The sequence below is a fragment of the Cetorhinus maximus genome, chromosome 21 (assembly GCF_964194155.1).
Source record: "Cetorhinus maximus chromosome 21, sCetMax3.hap1.1, whole genome shotgun sequence".
NCBI lineage: Eukaryota > Metazoa > Chordata > Chondrichthyes > Lamniformes > Cetorhinidae > Cetorhinus > Cetorhinus maximus.
The window spans coordinates 73,540,900-73,555,826 of NC_135899.1; the positions used below are offsets into that span (position 1 = coordinate 73,540,900).

The following is a 14,927-nucleotide window of genomic DNA, read 5'->3' on the forward strand; positions in this document are numbered from 1 at the left end:
CATGCTTCAAATTCTATAATTCTATGTAAAACAAAAATTGTAGGCGCAAAGCCAACAGTGTTGTGTAAGATGGATGTTCCAGCTAGCTGCATCATAATGCTGCCTTGTGGCTGACTTGCTTTTTTATGTGATAGAAGAGCCATTTATTTATTTAAAAAAACTCTTCCTTTTTTGCAGTTCTCACTTGGGCTAACTCAGCACAAGTTGTGAGGTTCAAGAGGTATGACCAGGGACTCAAGTGATTGGTGGTTACTGTGACATCAGCCCAAAGGATAACAGCTGTGACAAGTAAGGCACTGTTACAGGGTTTTTTTTACAGATTGTATACATGTTCATATCAAGCTAACTATTGAACTGTGAGCTAATTTGAGACTGTTGCATTGAAAAGGGACAAGCTCCTGAACATAGAGGGGATGAAGTTTTGCTACAATGACACAAAGCTCTAGTTAGATCACATCTAGAGTATAATATATAGCTGCATCTTTAGAAATGATAAATTGGCCTTAGAAGGAGTGCGATGCAGACTCACTAGAATTTTACAAGGCTCCAATATTTAGATAATGAGGAAAGATTACATAAACTAGATTTATATCCTGGAATATAGAAGGTTAAGGGGTGATTTGACTGAGCATTTATACTTAAGAAAGGCAATAAAACATATCCAGGAACCGTAGACCAGTGAGCTTAACACTGGTGTTAGGAAAGATAGGGAATCCCCAATAAAGGAGGGAACAGAAAAAAATCTAGAAATCAAAAATATAATAATTAATAGTCAGCATGGATTTTAAAAGGGAAAGTTTTGTTTACCAATCTCACTGAATTTCTAGAAAGAGGCAACAAAGACAGTTGATAAGACTAATGTAGTGGATGTAAGATATCTAGATTTCCAAAAGGCCTTCGATAAGGTGTCATATAATAAACTAATGAATAAGGTCACAGCATGTGAAACCAGGGAACCAGTAGCAGAATGGAGAGCTAGCTGGCTGAATACAGAAAGCAAAGAGTCAGGGTAAAGGGTCGCTATTTAGATTGGCAGATGGCAGAAGGTAATGAGTGGGATCCGACAAAGGTCAGTTTTGGGACGACTGTTTATGTTACAATAGACTGTGGAATCAAAATGCAAATTCCAAACTTGTGGATGACTCCAAAATTGGGTGGGTGGGGCGAGTCAATACTGAGGAGGACTGAAACAAATTACAAGAAGGTACCACAGGTTAATAAGGGCATTTTAAAAAAATAAACCAAGCATTGGATTTTATTCCCAGAGAGGCAAAATTTAAAAATACCGATGTTATGCTAAACTTCAATCAAGCCTTGGTTAGACCACATTTGGAATACTGTGTACGTTTCTAATCGCTGTATTTAAATTAAAGGTACAGAGACACTGGAGAAGGTGCAAAGAAAAGATCTTCAAGCATGATACCAACATAGATAGGTCATATCTATCACAAAAGAGTAAACAGCCTGGGTCCCTTTTCTCTCAAAGAGAAGGCTAAGGGGTGACCTAATTGAGGTTTTCAAACTCACAAAAGATTTTGATAAAGTCGATAGAGACAGTGTTTCCACTTGTGGGGATGGGCAAAACTAGAGGCCATCAATATAAGATAATCACAAAGAAATCAAATAGGGAATTCAGAAGGAACATCTTTACCCAGAGAGTGGTCAGAATGTGGAACTCGCTACCACGAGGAATAGTTGAGACAAGTAGTACAGATGCATTTAAAGGGAGGCTAAATAGGCACATGAGGGAGAAGGGATTAGAGGATAATACTGATAGAGTTAGATAAGGAAGGATGGGATGAGGCTCAAGTGGAGCATAAATGCTGGCTTGGCCTGGTTGTTTCTGTGCTGTATATTCTACTTAATTCTAATTCATGCAAAGCATGGTATGGAACTCTGTCCCACAAAAACCAATAGATGCTAGCTCACTTAATAACAATTAATTAATTAACTGTCTGCTATTGATAGATTTTTGCTAGCCAAGAGAGTTGAAGAGTGGATGGAGTTAAGATTCTAATCAGCCATGATCTCACTGAATGACAGAGCAGGCTCAAAGGGCCTTGCCCTGTATCTATATTTTGTTCCTGTCTTGTCTTCCTCAAGCCTGACACCACCACATGTCAGCCCTCACAATGCCAAATTTCTAGGCATTGACTGGGAATTGAACCTAGGTCCTTCTAGTCTTTGAGCCTGAAGGGAAGCCCTTTTCATTTTTAAATGAAACTTCTCCATGTGTTCAATTCCTGGTAGCAAACATCTAAGGGGAAAAACTACAGATTGATTTTCAATTGCTGGTGAGGTTGGGAAGAGGAATAGGAACCCGCTCACCTCCAATTAATGGATCTTAATCTCCTTGAGCTGGGGCAATTTGGAAATCCGTGAACCTGAACAGTCTTATGCATGTTAGTGCACAGCTGTCAGTTTAACTGTGGGCAAAAGTGTAAGGTCTTTTTGTAAGCTGGAAATTTTTTTTCACATCAGGCCTTATGCTGGATCGTACATGTTACCTCTTATTTGGCCACTTGGTCACTTTTGTGCGTGGTTAGACTGCTGGGCCTTCATGGTGCTGCCTTCTCTTTTCTGTAAGGCAGTGGCATTCCCCATCATGGCTGCCACTTGCCTTTGCCCTTCGTGTTCTGCAGGCAGTTCTCACCTCCTGGTAATGCTCGGCACCCTTAATTGGGTGCCAAGCTCGCCTCTGGCCCATTCAGAGCATTTACATTTGAAGAATGGGCCACTCGAGCCACATAGGTCCAGCGTGGGGTCAGCACTGGGAAACTATCCAGGTGTCAGCTTCCAGACCCTGAATTGAAAATCAAGCCCCACATGTCTACGAGCGCTTATATGAGGGGACGCATGGTGTTAGTGAAATATTGGCAGCTAACAAAAGTTGCCTGAAACTGTTTGCTTTGGAAAAAAAGGTTACCACAAACTGAGAAGTGAAAAAGTACTAATGGGCACCCAGCAAGGTAATAATTCCCGAGTAAATAAATTATTTCTTTTGGAGACATCAAATGTAATAGTGGCTGCTGTGTTATACGAGCGGAAGGAGGGTGGGTGGAGAGATGGTGGGCAGAAATAGATCTTGGTTGAACCAGGGAACAAAGGCCATTATTGGCCTTAGCACCAAAGGCTGGGAGAAGGAAAGTGGTCTGATCCGATGGAATCCACAGTTCGTGGAGTCTGATTGGGAGTGCGGGCTGGTGCCATTGTTCTGATGCAGGATGGCTTCCTGGGCTGGCGGCTGAGGTTGGAACCTTCAGAGATGCCCAAAGGTCCAGAGCAGGAGATCAGGAAGGGAGTGGCTCGGATCCTGGACTGGTGCACTCAGTCAGGGCTGGATACTGCTGCTGCTTTCCGTGATGTTTGAGATCACAAGCAGTGAGTCTCACTGGAAATCCTACCTCTCACCCTGCCCTGACTTCACCATCCTGTACCACCCAATGTTTTAGTCTGAGGGTTGGCGGTGTGGGGGGGAGGGTGGTGGGAACCAGCTGCTGCTGGACTTTATAGCCGACAAGACATTAGCCCAGCCTCTAAAAGGGTGTGAAATGGACCCATGTCCGGTGCAAAAACTGACCCACTTGACCAGACTTGTGAAGAAGAGGTTGTGGCACAGTTTAATTAAAGGTGAGTGCCAAGGCTGGATCTGGGAGCTTAGATAAGGAAAAATAAGGTTATTGCTGTTGCTTCAGTTATTATTTAAAAGAACGGATTGGCCAGAAGTGGCCATACAGTGCACAGGACCTTCCTTCCATCATAAGGTCTGAAATGGGGATGATCGCTGATGATTGTACAATGTTCAGCACCATTCGCGACTCCTCAGATACTGAAGCAGTCCATGTCCAAATGCAGCAAGACCTGGACAAATTAGGCTTGGTTGTTTGTCAAATTTGGCTCTTTTGGTTTGTTGGCATCCACGGGGATCGTTACACCTCGGTCTTCATTTCTTATCACCATTACAAGACCTATATTGGTAAGGTGGCGACTGAGTAGCTCCCATTGGTGAATGCGGATGTTGGGTGACAGTGGCATTGGGCTTGCCTCTACTGTTGAAAAGTCAGCCAATGCTCACAATCCCGGCTTACCTGCAGAGATGGGCACTGGGGTGAGCTCTGGGTGCCTGTGGCCTTGTACTCCAGCATGATTCAGTCTGCCGAAGTTTCTGATCAGAATCTCCACCAGTATTAAGTGTTATACAGTATTAAGCTGTCCTTCTCTCTGTTCAGGTGCCGATGGACTTATTGTGTATTTCTGGCAGTTTCTGTTTTCCTTTTAAGCTTTGCGGTACTTGCGGTTTTAACTCCCCTCCTTATCTGTGTGTAGTGAGAGTTGGTGCAGCTGTAGTGCAAACTTTCCCCTAATGCCAGTGTAGTGCTGTTTGAGCAATATCTCTAGGAGGCTCTGCACTGGTTCCAAAAGCTGAACATGGTTAGGGGGGTGGACCATTCAGCCCCTCAAGTTACATAGATTTACACAGAATTACACCATAGACAGGCTCTTCAGCCCAGTGGTTCCATACTGGCGTTTATGCTGTACCTCTCTACAACATCCTCCCACCACTCTTCATTTAACCCGATCAGCATGTCATTCGATTCCCTTTTCTCTCATGTTTATCTATCTTCCTTTTAAATGCATCTGGTATTTGCCTCAACTACTCCTTGTAGTAGCAGGTTCTATTTTCTATCCATCTCTGGATAAAGAAGTTTTCCCGAATTCGTCATAGGATTTATCAGCGATTATCTTATATTTATGGCCGCGAGTTTTGGTCTCCCTCATGAGTGAAAACATCTCTGTATTTACCCTATCAAAAACCTTTATAATCTTAATAACTCTATTCGGTCACCCCTCAGTTATCTCTCTTCAAGAGAAAAGGGCTGCAGCCTGTTCAGCCTTTTCTGATAAGTGTAACCGTTTAGTTCTGTTATGGGTATGAGGGAAGTGCGGGGGTGTGGGATATATTGAATAGCTCTTTCAAAGAGCCAGCATAGACATAATGGGCTGAATGACTTCATCTATGCTGTATATTCTGTGAAGCATGTGATAGCACATCAACACACATTGCACCTGCATTGACTAAAACGGTACTAGATAAGCCCATTTCTTTGGTACACAACGCCAGGTCAGAGATACAGATGTCCTAACCGTCAGAATGAGTCACGCCAAGCCATATGTCCATTGGATAAGCTGTTCTCTGAATTTTGCTCTCACTGACTAGCTTTGTGCATTTGCAATTCTCTGTAACTCCTGTTCTTCTTTGTTTTAAAAAAAAACTTTTTCTAAGCCTTGAAACCCAGTCCAGATTTAACCTCATATTCATTTTAAGACTGAAAAAACTTGAAGTGCAACTGCTTTGCAAAGTCTTAATGCCAATGGTGCCTGAGTTTTTTTGAAGATTGCATCTACTCATCCCTCTGCAGTTTGTGCTGCGTTTTAAAGTCTTTAAGTCACCATCTTATCATTTCTGCAGAAAACAAATTACACGAGAGTCAAGGTTTGTCGACTAAAGAAAGCATGCAGCTACCGATGTGTCACTTTGACTCAGTGGTAGCACACTCAGGCAGAAGGTTTTGGGTTCAAATCCCACCCCAGCACATAATTTAGGCTCCTATTGGAGTCCAGCTCTGAGGGTGTCAGGAGGTAGCATCTTTTGGATGAGACGTTAAGTCAAGGCTCTGGCTGCCTGCTCAGGCAAGCGCAAAATGTTAGGCTACTCGAGGGTTTTCCTGCTATCCTAACCAGCTTTAATCCAACAGCCAATGCATATTAACCACTTACTGCTGTTTGTGGGACCTTGCTGTGCACAAATTGCCTGCCATGTTTACCTACATAACAACTATGACTGCACTTCAAAGTGGCTCAATGATCATAAAGCTCTGGGACATTCTGTGGATGTAGAAAGTGCTGTACAAATGCAAACTCTTTGTTTACATGTGATCTAGGCACTCCCTTGAACCTGGAAGACTAGATGATCTCGTCTGACATTACTCACATGTAGTCTGAGGTCTGGAAGCATGGTTATGTTTATCTGCAAAGATGGACTTGCCCTACCTCCTTAACGTTACTATTCAAATACTTCCAGATCATTCTAAGGTCAATTAGAGACTAATTGCCAAGGGAAATTGCCATAGATCGGCAGCTGCTTGTAAACTCCCAGCTCCTGCCCTTGGGGAAGTGGCCAGGTCAAATTTGCAAATGAAATGAAACCATAAGGAGCAGTGGGATCTGAGGTTTAGAAGTTATGCAATGGGCAGAATTTTTTACTCAGTGTGCGGGCGTGTGCTCGACTCCATCGAGCGTGAAATAGCGCGAGCGTCCCAACGTCATCGCCCGATATTTTGGTCGGCGGGCGTGCGTGAGAGTCGGCAGCGCGCCCGCCAACGATTAAGAGGCCTATCAAGGCCCGTTAACATAGTAATCAACTGTGATTTTTCATTGCCCATCCAATGTTACAGCTGGCGGGCAGGATGATTCTTTGCCTTTTTGAGGAAACCTCATCCAAGGGCGCGATGAGGATTCCGATATTAATTTTAAAAAAGATAAAAAAATGTTTGGACAGAATTTTTCAGCATCCATATGTTTAGGTGACTCATTCGTATGCATGAACATTTTCTTCGGCATTTTGAAATCTATTTTATGGCTTTTAAATTCCACAGCTCCCTGAGGCAACTCTCTGCCTTCAGGGAGCTTCCTGAGAGCGCTCCGTGTGCTGAGCATTTCGGCGCGCCTTTCACTCTGGCCGGCCGTTAATTGGCCAGCCAGCATGAAATCGCGGTCAGGGGGCTGATCGCGGCCTGTTTCCTGGCTGCTCCAGGGCCCACCGACCGGACCCGCATGCTGAACTCAAAATCCTGCCTAATGGGGAAGATATGGAAGTAGCAAAACAACAGAAGGGAAAATCAGTGTTGACAACCAACTAAAACAATACAATATAAGCCAGCGGAGGGAGTAATAATGCCTTGTCTTGACAACCCCATCAAGTTCTGATCTTCATAGATCATTTTCTCTTTCAGCAGTTGCGGGTAACGATTCTGCTACAATCACTTAAATCTCACAACCAAACTGTTACTTGTTTATGGTCCTATCACCAGCCACTTTGCTTTTGCTTTGGATTCTCCATTTTGTCATTGCGTCACTCCGCTTCTCACGCCCCTTTGATTCTTCCTCCCGTACGCGATTCCCCCTTACCCCGCTTTACCCCTGGCTCTGTCCTTGCTCACATATGATTAAACCTCTCATTTCTTGCAGCTCTGATTCAGGGCCTGAAACGTTGGGCAGGATTTTCTGCTCCCGCCCGCCGTGGGACCGAAAGTTCCCGCCCAAAGTCAATGGACTTTTCTTCTGGTCCGTCAAATTATCCGCCCTGCCCGCGACGATTCCCGTGGCAGGTGGGACTGGAACGTTGAGGCCGTTAATTCTGTTTCCTGCTCCGCAAATGCTGCCTGACCCCACTGAGTGTTTCCAGCCTTGGCTGCTTTTATTTCAGATTTCCGGCATCCGCAGAGTTTTGCTCATCTCGTTGTTGCTTGTGGGATCTTGCTGTGCGGGCGAACTAGTGCCTGCATTTCGTCTGTTTAGCAGCTGTTGCTGTACTCCAGAACAATTCATAATAATTAATTACACTTGCAGCGCTTGGCAGTGGCTCTGAGGGATGTGATTAGATGATATATGATTGCAAGGCTTTTATTTTGCTTTAATATTCAACATTTTTTTTTCTGTGCGGAATGTCAATTAAATGGGAAACTGAATGTGCTGGGGGATATACACCCTGTGCAAATTGGTGTTTCTCTCTCCTGGCTGGATACAGATTACAGTGCTTCAAGTCCAAAAATCAGTTACTACGGTAACACTACTGAACACGTCTCCACTAAAGAATCCAGTTGTTAATAGTGAAAGCAGACAGGAAAGAATTACTTCAGGAGTGTAAAAGTAACGTTTTCATTGAGCATTCCCAAGAGAGACAGGAACAGCAGTTAAAGCCAAAAGCCTGGTTTAAGGTGCAATCATTGCCAATTCAACAAGCATCGAAGTGTTTTAATGAATGCAAAACATCTGTCAAGATCTGATGGGAGACTACTGACAATACACGGAACTGGGCTTTAGAAAAGTCCCAGTAATTATTGCCAAAGGGTTTTTCCTCCATCCTGGGAGTTTTCAGGCTGATTTAAGCTAATTAAAGCTGATCGGCAAGATAGAGAGAAACTACTTCCTCTGGTGGGGGGAATCTGGAAGAAGGGGGCATAACCTTAGAATTAAAGCTAGGCTGTTCAGGGATGATGCCAGGAAATATTATTTCAAAGAGTAGCAGATATCTGGAACTCAGTCCCTCAAAAAGCAAGGGTACAATTGAAAATTTCAAAACTGAGATTGATAGGAGTTTGTTAGGCAAGAGTATTAAGGGTAATGGAACCAGGTCTGTAGATGGAGTTAAGATACAGATCAGCCATGATCGAATTGATTTACCAGGATGAACCTGAACTCATCCAAAACTCTGCTGCCCGTCTCCTAACTCGTATCAGGCCCAATTGACTCATCACCTCTGCGCTCACAGAACCTTCATTAGCTCCTGATCTGGCAATGCCACAATTTTAAAATTCTCATCTTTGTTTTCAAATCCCCCTATGGCCCTGCCCTTACCTATCTTTGTAATCTCCTCCAGGCCATAACCTTGAAAGATCTCTGCGCTCTTCCAATTCTGGCTTCTTATGTATCTTTGATTTCAGTTGCTGTGTTATTGGGGCCTGTGCTTTCAGTTACCTCAGACCTCAGCTCTGGAATTCCTTTCCCAATCCTCTCCTCCTTTCTAACACTCTCTCCTCCTTTAAGGTGATTTTTAAAATTGTGCCTTTGACCTAAATTTTTGTCACCTGTCCTAATACCTCCTTATGGGGCTCGGCGTCGAATATTGTTTGGTAATGCTCCTGTGAAGCAACTTTGGATATTTTACTACGTTTATGGTGCTATATAAATGCAAATTACATATAACTAATTTCTCATTGGAAGCTATTATTGAATCTACCTCCACCACCCTTTCAGGCAATACATTCCGGATCATGCTGTGTAAAATAAAAATTCTCATTTGAGCTAAACAACATGGTTTGAGTAGGATGTCCAGCCATCCCTGAAATGTTAGATTGTGTGCCTCTGAATTTGAAATGCTCAGCCTGAAAAGGTGGTGGAAGAGATTCAATAGCCATTTTCAGAAAAGGAATTGGATACACACTTTGAAAGGAAAAAAAAAGTTGCAGGGCTCTGGGGAGAAAGCAGGGGCAGTGAGATTACTTAGAGTGTTCTTTCAAAGAGCTGGCACTAGTGCGATGGGCCAAATGGCCTCCTGTGTTGTAGGACTCTGTTAATAGTGTTTGGGTTCAAATGGGCAAGGGTCTAGGTGCAGGCTAGTTCCTGTCCTTTGGATGCTCTGTCATAAATGCAGGAAATACCTTGGGAGGAGGGATGTGGAGTAAATAATTAACTCAACCACATTTACATTTACAAAACACCTTTAGCATAGGGGAACATGCTACTTCTATAGACCTGAGCAAGGATAAGGAAGGAGTTGAGGAAGTGGTCGAAAAGGTCGGTTTTAAAGAAGCTTTTCACCGTGGAGTGGAATGCAGCATGGAGCAGGACTTTTGGGAAGAGAATTCCAGACCAAAGGGTACAGTTGGCTGAAGTTTCCATCACCAAGGCAGAAGAAGTGGGAATACACAGTGGGTTGGAGTTGGAAGGAGTGGAAATGTAAGACTGGAGTCAGAAGGGTTATATATATTAGTGGTGCAATGTTTCTTGGGAGTACACAGCATTATGTGAAGGAAAATATAAATAGCTACATCTTGTTATGCTCTTAGCCGCTCTTTTTTTTTAACAACTAACTTGTGCGAAATCCTGTTGTGTCACGCTGGGTTACAAGTGTGCGCAGTTGTGAGTAAGTCAGGTGCTGTGTGACTGATGTACTGCAGATCAGCAAGGAAGAGAATAAAGGTCTCAAACAAAGCCATCCCTTTCTATAGAGATCTTTAGCATCATCTATTCACCACATCCTTCTATCTTTTCTCTAATGTCTGCTTCAAACATCTTCCTTGGTGACTGGTTTACAGTTTTACTGACAACTTCAATCAAATAGGGCTTAAAATTCTACTGTGCAATTTTTGTAGCAATAAGCCATCTAGCTCAACAACTCAAGGCTGGTGTTATTCTCCACATGAGTCACCTAGCCTTATCCACATCTCCTGCTCACTCCCCAAACCCTTTAGCACCATTTTTTCAAGAAACTATCTAATTCCCTTAAATAGCTTATGGCCCCTGCCTCCACACATGTTTGGGGCAGAGAGTTCAAACATTCTAACCACCCTCTGTTTAAAACTCTTTTTTCCTTTCTCCTTAATTGCATTTGCGCCCTTTCATGACCATTGAGCAGATCAATGCTAATAACGCATTACCCGGCCATTGCCCTTCATCATTTTGAAGACCTCCATCAGGTAAAAAGGCCTTCACTTCCCAAGTCTCTTTTCAGAACTGTAGCTCCTCATCTCAAGTAACACCTGAGTGGATATACACTGCACCTTTTCCACTGCTTCTATTTCCTTCTTATCAGAGAGCGCTCAAACTATACACTATGCAACTTTCACTTGTTGATCTGAAATTCCTCACATTTTAATGCCTCCTCAGGTAGATGTGGAAGAACCCATTGCACTGTTTCGAAGAAGAGTGTGGGAGTTTCCCTGGTGTCCTGACCAACATCACTAAAATAGATTATCTAGCCACTACCACATTTCTGTTTGTGGGAGCTTGCTGTGTGCAAATTGGCTGCAAGTTTCCCTCGGGTGGAATATTACGGCGGCGGGATTTTACGGTCCAGCCGAAGTCCATGGACGTTTGTTGGCTCATCGGATTTTACAGCCCCAACCCCACCACAACAGGGCCGTAAAATTCCGCCCCTACATTCCAACAGTGATTACTCTTCAAAAGGTAATTTATTGGCTGGAAAGCGCTTCGAGGCATCCTGAGGCTATGAAAGCTGCTAAATAACTGCCAGTTCTTCCTTTTTCCTCTGTTCAATGTTTTAATGATCATCTACTTTATTGTAGTTGGGCTAATAAGCTCATTCAAGTAGTGAATGGAAATTTCATGTGAAAGTATTAGTGCCTTATAAGCATCGAACATTGGGAAATTCTAAGTGCTTTATAACTGCAGCCATCTGATTTTCTGTACACTTCTAAATGCTATCAAGCCAGATATCTGCGGACTGACTCAAAGCGCTCCTTCTGTTTCTGCGTTATATGCTTTAAAGCAGTTGGTTCAAGCAGAACACGAAAGGGCAAAACAGAAGAAAGTCTTGAAATTCTTTCGAGTTATCAACAGTCACAGATTGCAACTCTTTCGAGTACAATCACAGTTCTTGGTTTCCGGGAGTGGGACATGAACCCACAACCCTCTGATTCAAAGGCAAGCGTGCTATGAACTGAGCCACAGCTGACACCTCTAGAAGAAAGCCTTGAACATGCACAGCAGGCTTGTCAGTGTCTGAAAGGGAAAAGATGGGATAATGTTTCGAAGGTAAATCCTTCCCTCAGAATGGATAAGCTTAAAAAAACCCAGCAAATTGCTGTGCTGGCTGGAAATATGTAATAAAAACAGAAAATGCTAGAAACATTCAACAGCTCAGGCAGCATCTATGAGGAGAGATACTGTAACGTTTCAGATTAATAGCCTTTCATCAGAATTAGAATATGTAGGCTCCTTTATAGGACTGAACAAAATAGAGGCAAGAAAGGGGAACAACAAATAAAAGTCATGCATTCCTTAGTAAAGCGCCGTTATACAGTTCAAAATGGCTGAATGTTCTTTTCTTAAACCTCGAAAGAAGTGTGAAATTGCCCGATGATATATAAAGATCACCATCGTCAGCACAATGGAAAAGCACAAGAGAAAAAGTATAAAACACTCCTTTGGGTTAGAGCAGAGCCTGGGAGCCAGATGTTTTGTACAAAATCTCTTTCTCTGATGACCTTATAAATTGCATTTAACCCTCTTCCTGATGTTGTTGATGAGGGAATTCTGTAAAGCCTGTCTTTTAGCCTTGGAGTCCAAAAGTACGAGATTAGAACAAATGGAGATAACAAAGCACAGGTAGGTACACAGATAGTTCCTTTCATAAAATGACCATTTTATGTTAGTGAGAAGGTGTTATTGTATTAAACCCTTTGCGTATAGTAACGGATGTAACTGGGTATAGTTACCTGTCACATAATCAATAGGTTGGGAGAAGTAGTTCAGTGTTAACTACTGTTTCCTTCTACACAAATGTTGAAGCATGCTGAATAGCAGTCAAATGACTTGTATTGGGCTTTGCATAATGAAAATGGATGATATGCCACTGGACACTAGATAATCATTAATTAGTTGATATTGGCAGTTTCACAACAAGAGCAGTTCAGCATTACTAGATGCTGATGCGCTTTTTTCCTTGGCTGGAGAATGTGGAACTTGGGTTCATAATCTTTGCATAAAGGGTCAGCTGTTTGGGTCTGAGATGAGGAGGAATTTCTTCACTTGGAGGGTGGTGAATCTCTGGAATGCTCTACCCCAGAGGGCTGTGGCTGCTCAGTCATTTAGTATATTCAAGTCTTAGATAGATAGATAGATAGTAGCTTTTTGACACTAAAGCAATCAAGGGATATGGGGTTAGGATGGAAAAGCGGAGTTGAAGTAGAAGATCAGCGATAATTTTATTGAATGGCAGGACATGCTCAAGGGGTCATATTTCTTGGTGCTGCTCCTCTTTCTTATGTTCTTATTTGGGTTGTGCCTGTAAAGAGAATCTGAAGTGAGAAATTTAGATCTCACAGCTGGTTCAGAGAAGTTGGTCTACTAGATACTGGTTTTGTAGGGTGGTGGCGGGCACAGCAGAGGAAAAGAACATAGAGCATACCTCTTCCTGCAAAGACACACTGTTAATCAGTGGAGAATGTGGAAAGGATGCAAAAACTTGCCATTGGGGCTGTTGTTTGATTACATTATGCAACTCAAAAAGGAAAGAAAGAAAGAGCGTCCATTTATGCAGCCTCTTTCACCACCTCAGGATGTCCCAAAGCTCTTTACAACCATAGAATCTTTAATGTTCACCTGGACCACAGGAACAGTTAGATGGGGTTTAACATCTTATCTAAAGGACAGCATCTCAGACAGTGCAGCTTTCCCCTCCATCTCCCATTGAAGTGTTAGCCTAGACAATGCCCTCAGATTAAGGAGCGGAGCTTGAACTCATCTTGATTATGCTGCATTCTTTCTTTTGTAACGTTTAGGAACGAATTGATGCCTCCTGTGAGAGGAGGCTGATTTTTTGAGTAGATCAGCTAACATAGCTGGATCGTGAGCTTTCCACAATGATGTTACTTTTCTCAGCAGTGCTGTTTAATGTCAGAATGTCACTCTTAAAAACGGGACAATTGAGAGCTCTGCTCTGTTCTCTCCCCTGTCAATTTCTAACTGTATGGAAGTGTGGATTCTGGCAGTAGTTATTCTGTCTCTTTCCCTTTTCCACCACCCCCCACCGTCTCAGGTGCGGCAACATGTCGCACATGTGGGGAGTGTATTCTATCTTTAAGTGAGTTTGAAACAAGTTATGTTAACCTGAGAAAGTTCCTGGTTGCTATGTGTGCAGGTTTTGTCTACAGAATGTGACCTTTATTTAATATTACCTTTGGTTTGAAATATTAATTTCTTATGTGGCAATTGACATTTATGAATATGGCACATTATTTTCTAAAAGTGTGCATGTTCCAAGAAAGGTATGTAGAATTTTCCCCAAAAACTTTGTAATGTGTCAAACAAATTGAATTTCAAAATCTGGCAACTCTGTAATGCATTTCTACCAGTTTGGTTACTGCGATATTAATCTGAAACAGTAACTGTAATAATTATTTTTAAAGAAAATAGACTTGCTCATTTGAAAGTTTCTCAAGAGCGCTGTTTAATTCAGTTGGTGTGCCACATTAACATCAGAGCCTCTGCGCAGGGAAACAAAAATCACCCCACATTCATGTTCCTGATTGCCATCCAACAATACCTGTTACAATGTTTGTTTGTCTGCACATTGAATGAAGTGAACCATAATTACAATACCACCAAAATCACCACCCCAGCCTGCGCCATAGCCTGCTCAAGTTTAGTGCATAAACACAAGACAGAAGAATGGCTACTTGGGATGTACCGGGGGAAAATAAAACAAATCTCGGGATGTGGAAAAGCCAGCGTTTATTGTCCATCTCTAGTTGCCCTTGAAAAGGTGCTGGTGAGCTACCTCCTTCAATTGCTGCAGCCTGTATGTTGAAGGTGCTCCCACAGCATTTTAGATAGGGAGCTAAAGAGTTTTGACCCAGTAATGGTGAAGGAATGGCCAATATGTGTCCCATGTTGGGATGGGTTGCGTGAAGATTCCAGGGGGAAAGGGGAGAAAATAGAGATGAAACTTTCATCTGCTCTAAATTTCTACAGGCTCCAGTATTTCTTACCCTCAGACTTGCCTGCAAAGCTTTCTATTGATTGGTTCTGCAAAGTATGCATCTTTATAAATATGCTACTCATTACTTGTCCTGTTATGGGTCAAACAGCAGCTTAAGAAGATATTGACTGGTAGAGTTAATCAAACCAACTCCTTGTTCCAGTGGATCTTATATGTCAATATGCTCTTAGTCAGTGCAGTTATTTAAAAAAATTCTCTCACTCAGGACTTTTTTAAAAACTTGTATGTAACAGATCAAAATGATCAGGAAAGGTTACGCAGGCTGGGGCTCCTTGCTCCCAAAAAGGGAAGGCTGAGGGGTGACATGTTCAAGGTCTTTAAGGTTATGAAGGGGTGTGAAAGGGTAGAATTATGGAAGATGTTTCCATTATTAGTGAAGGAGACAAGAACTAGGGACCATGAA

At 42.6% G+C, this 14,927-nt stretch overlaps 1 protein-coding gene across 3 annotated transcripts in view; it reads left to right on the forward strand.

Annotated features, from left to right (window-relative positions):
* The window catches only part of LOC144695990 (transcription factor HIVEP3-like), a 425,012-nt gene that overhangs the window by 122,453 nt on the left and 287,632 nt on the right, over positions 1-14,927 (forward strand). For all 3 annotated transcript variants that reach the window (XM_078567137.1, XM_078567135.1, XM_078567136.1), the window contains exon 2: positions 178-288. The gene's annotated coding sequence lies outside the window, so the exon portion shown is untranslated. The remainder of the gene's footprint in view (positions 1-177; positions 289-14,927) is intronic.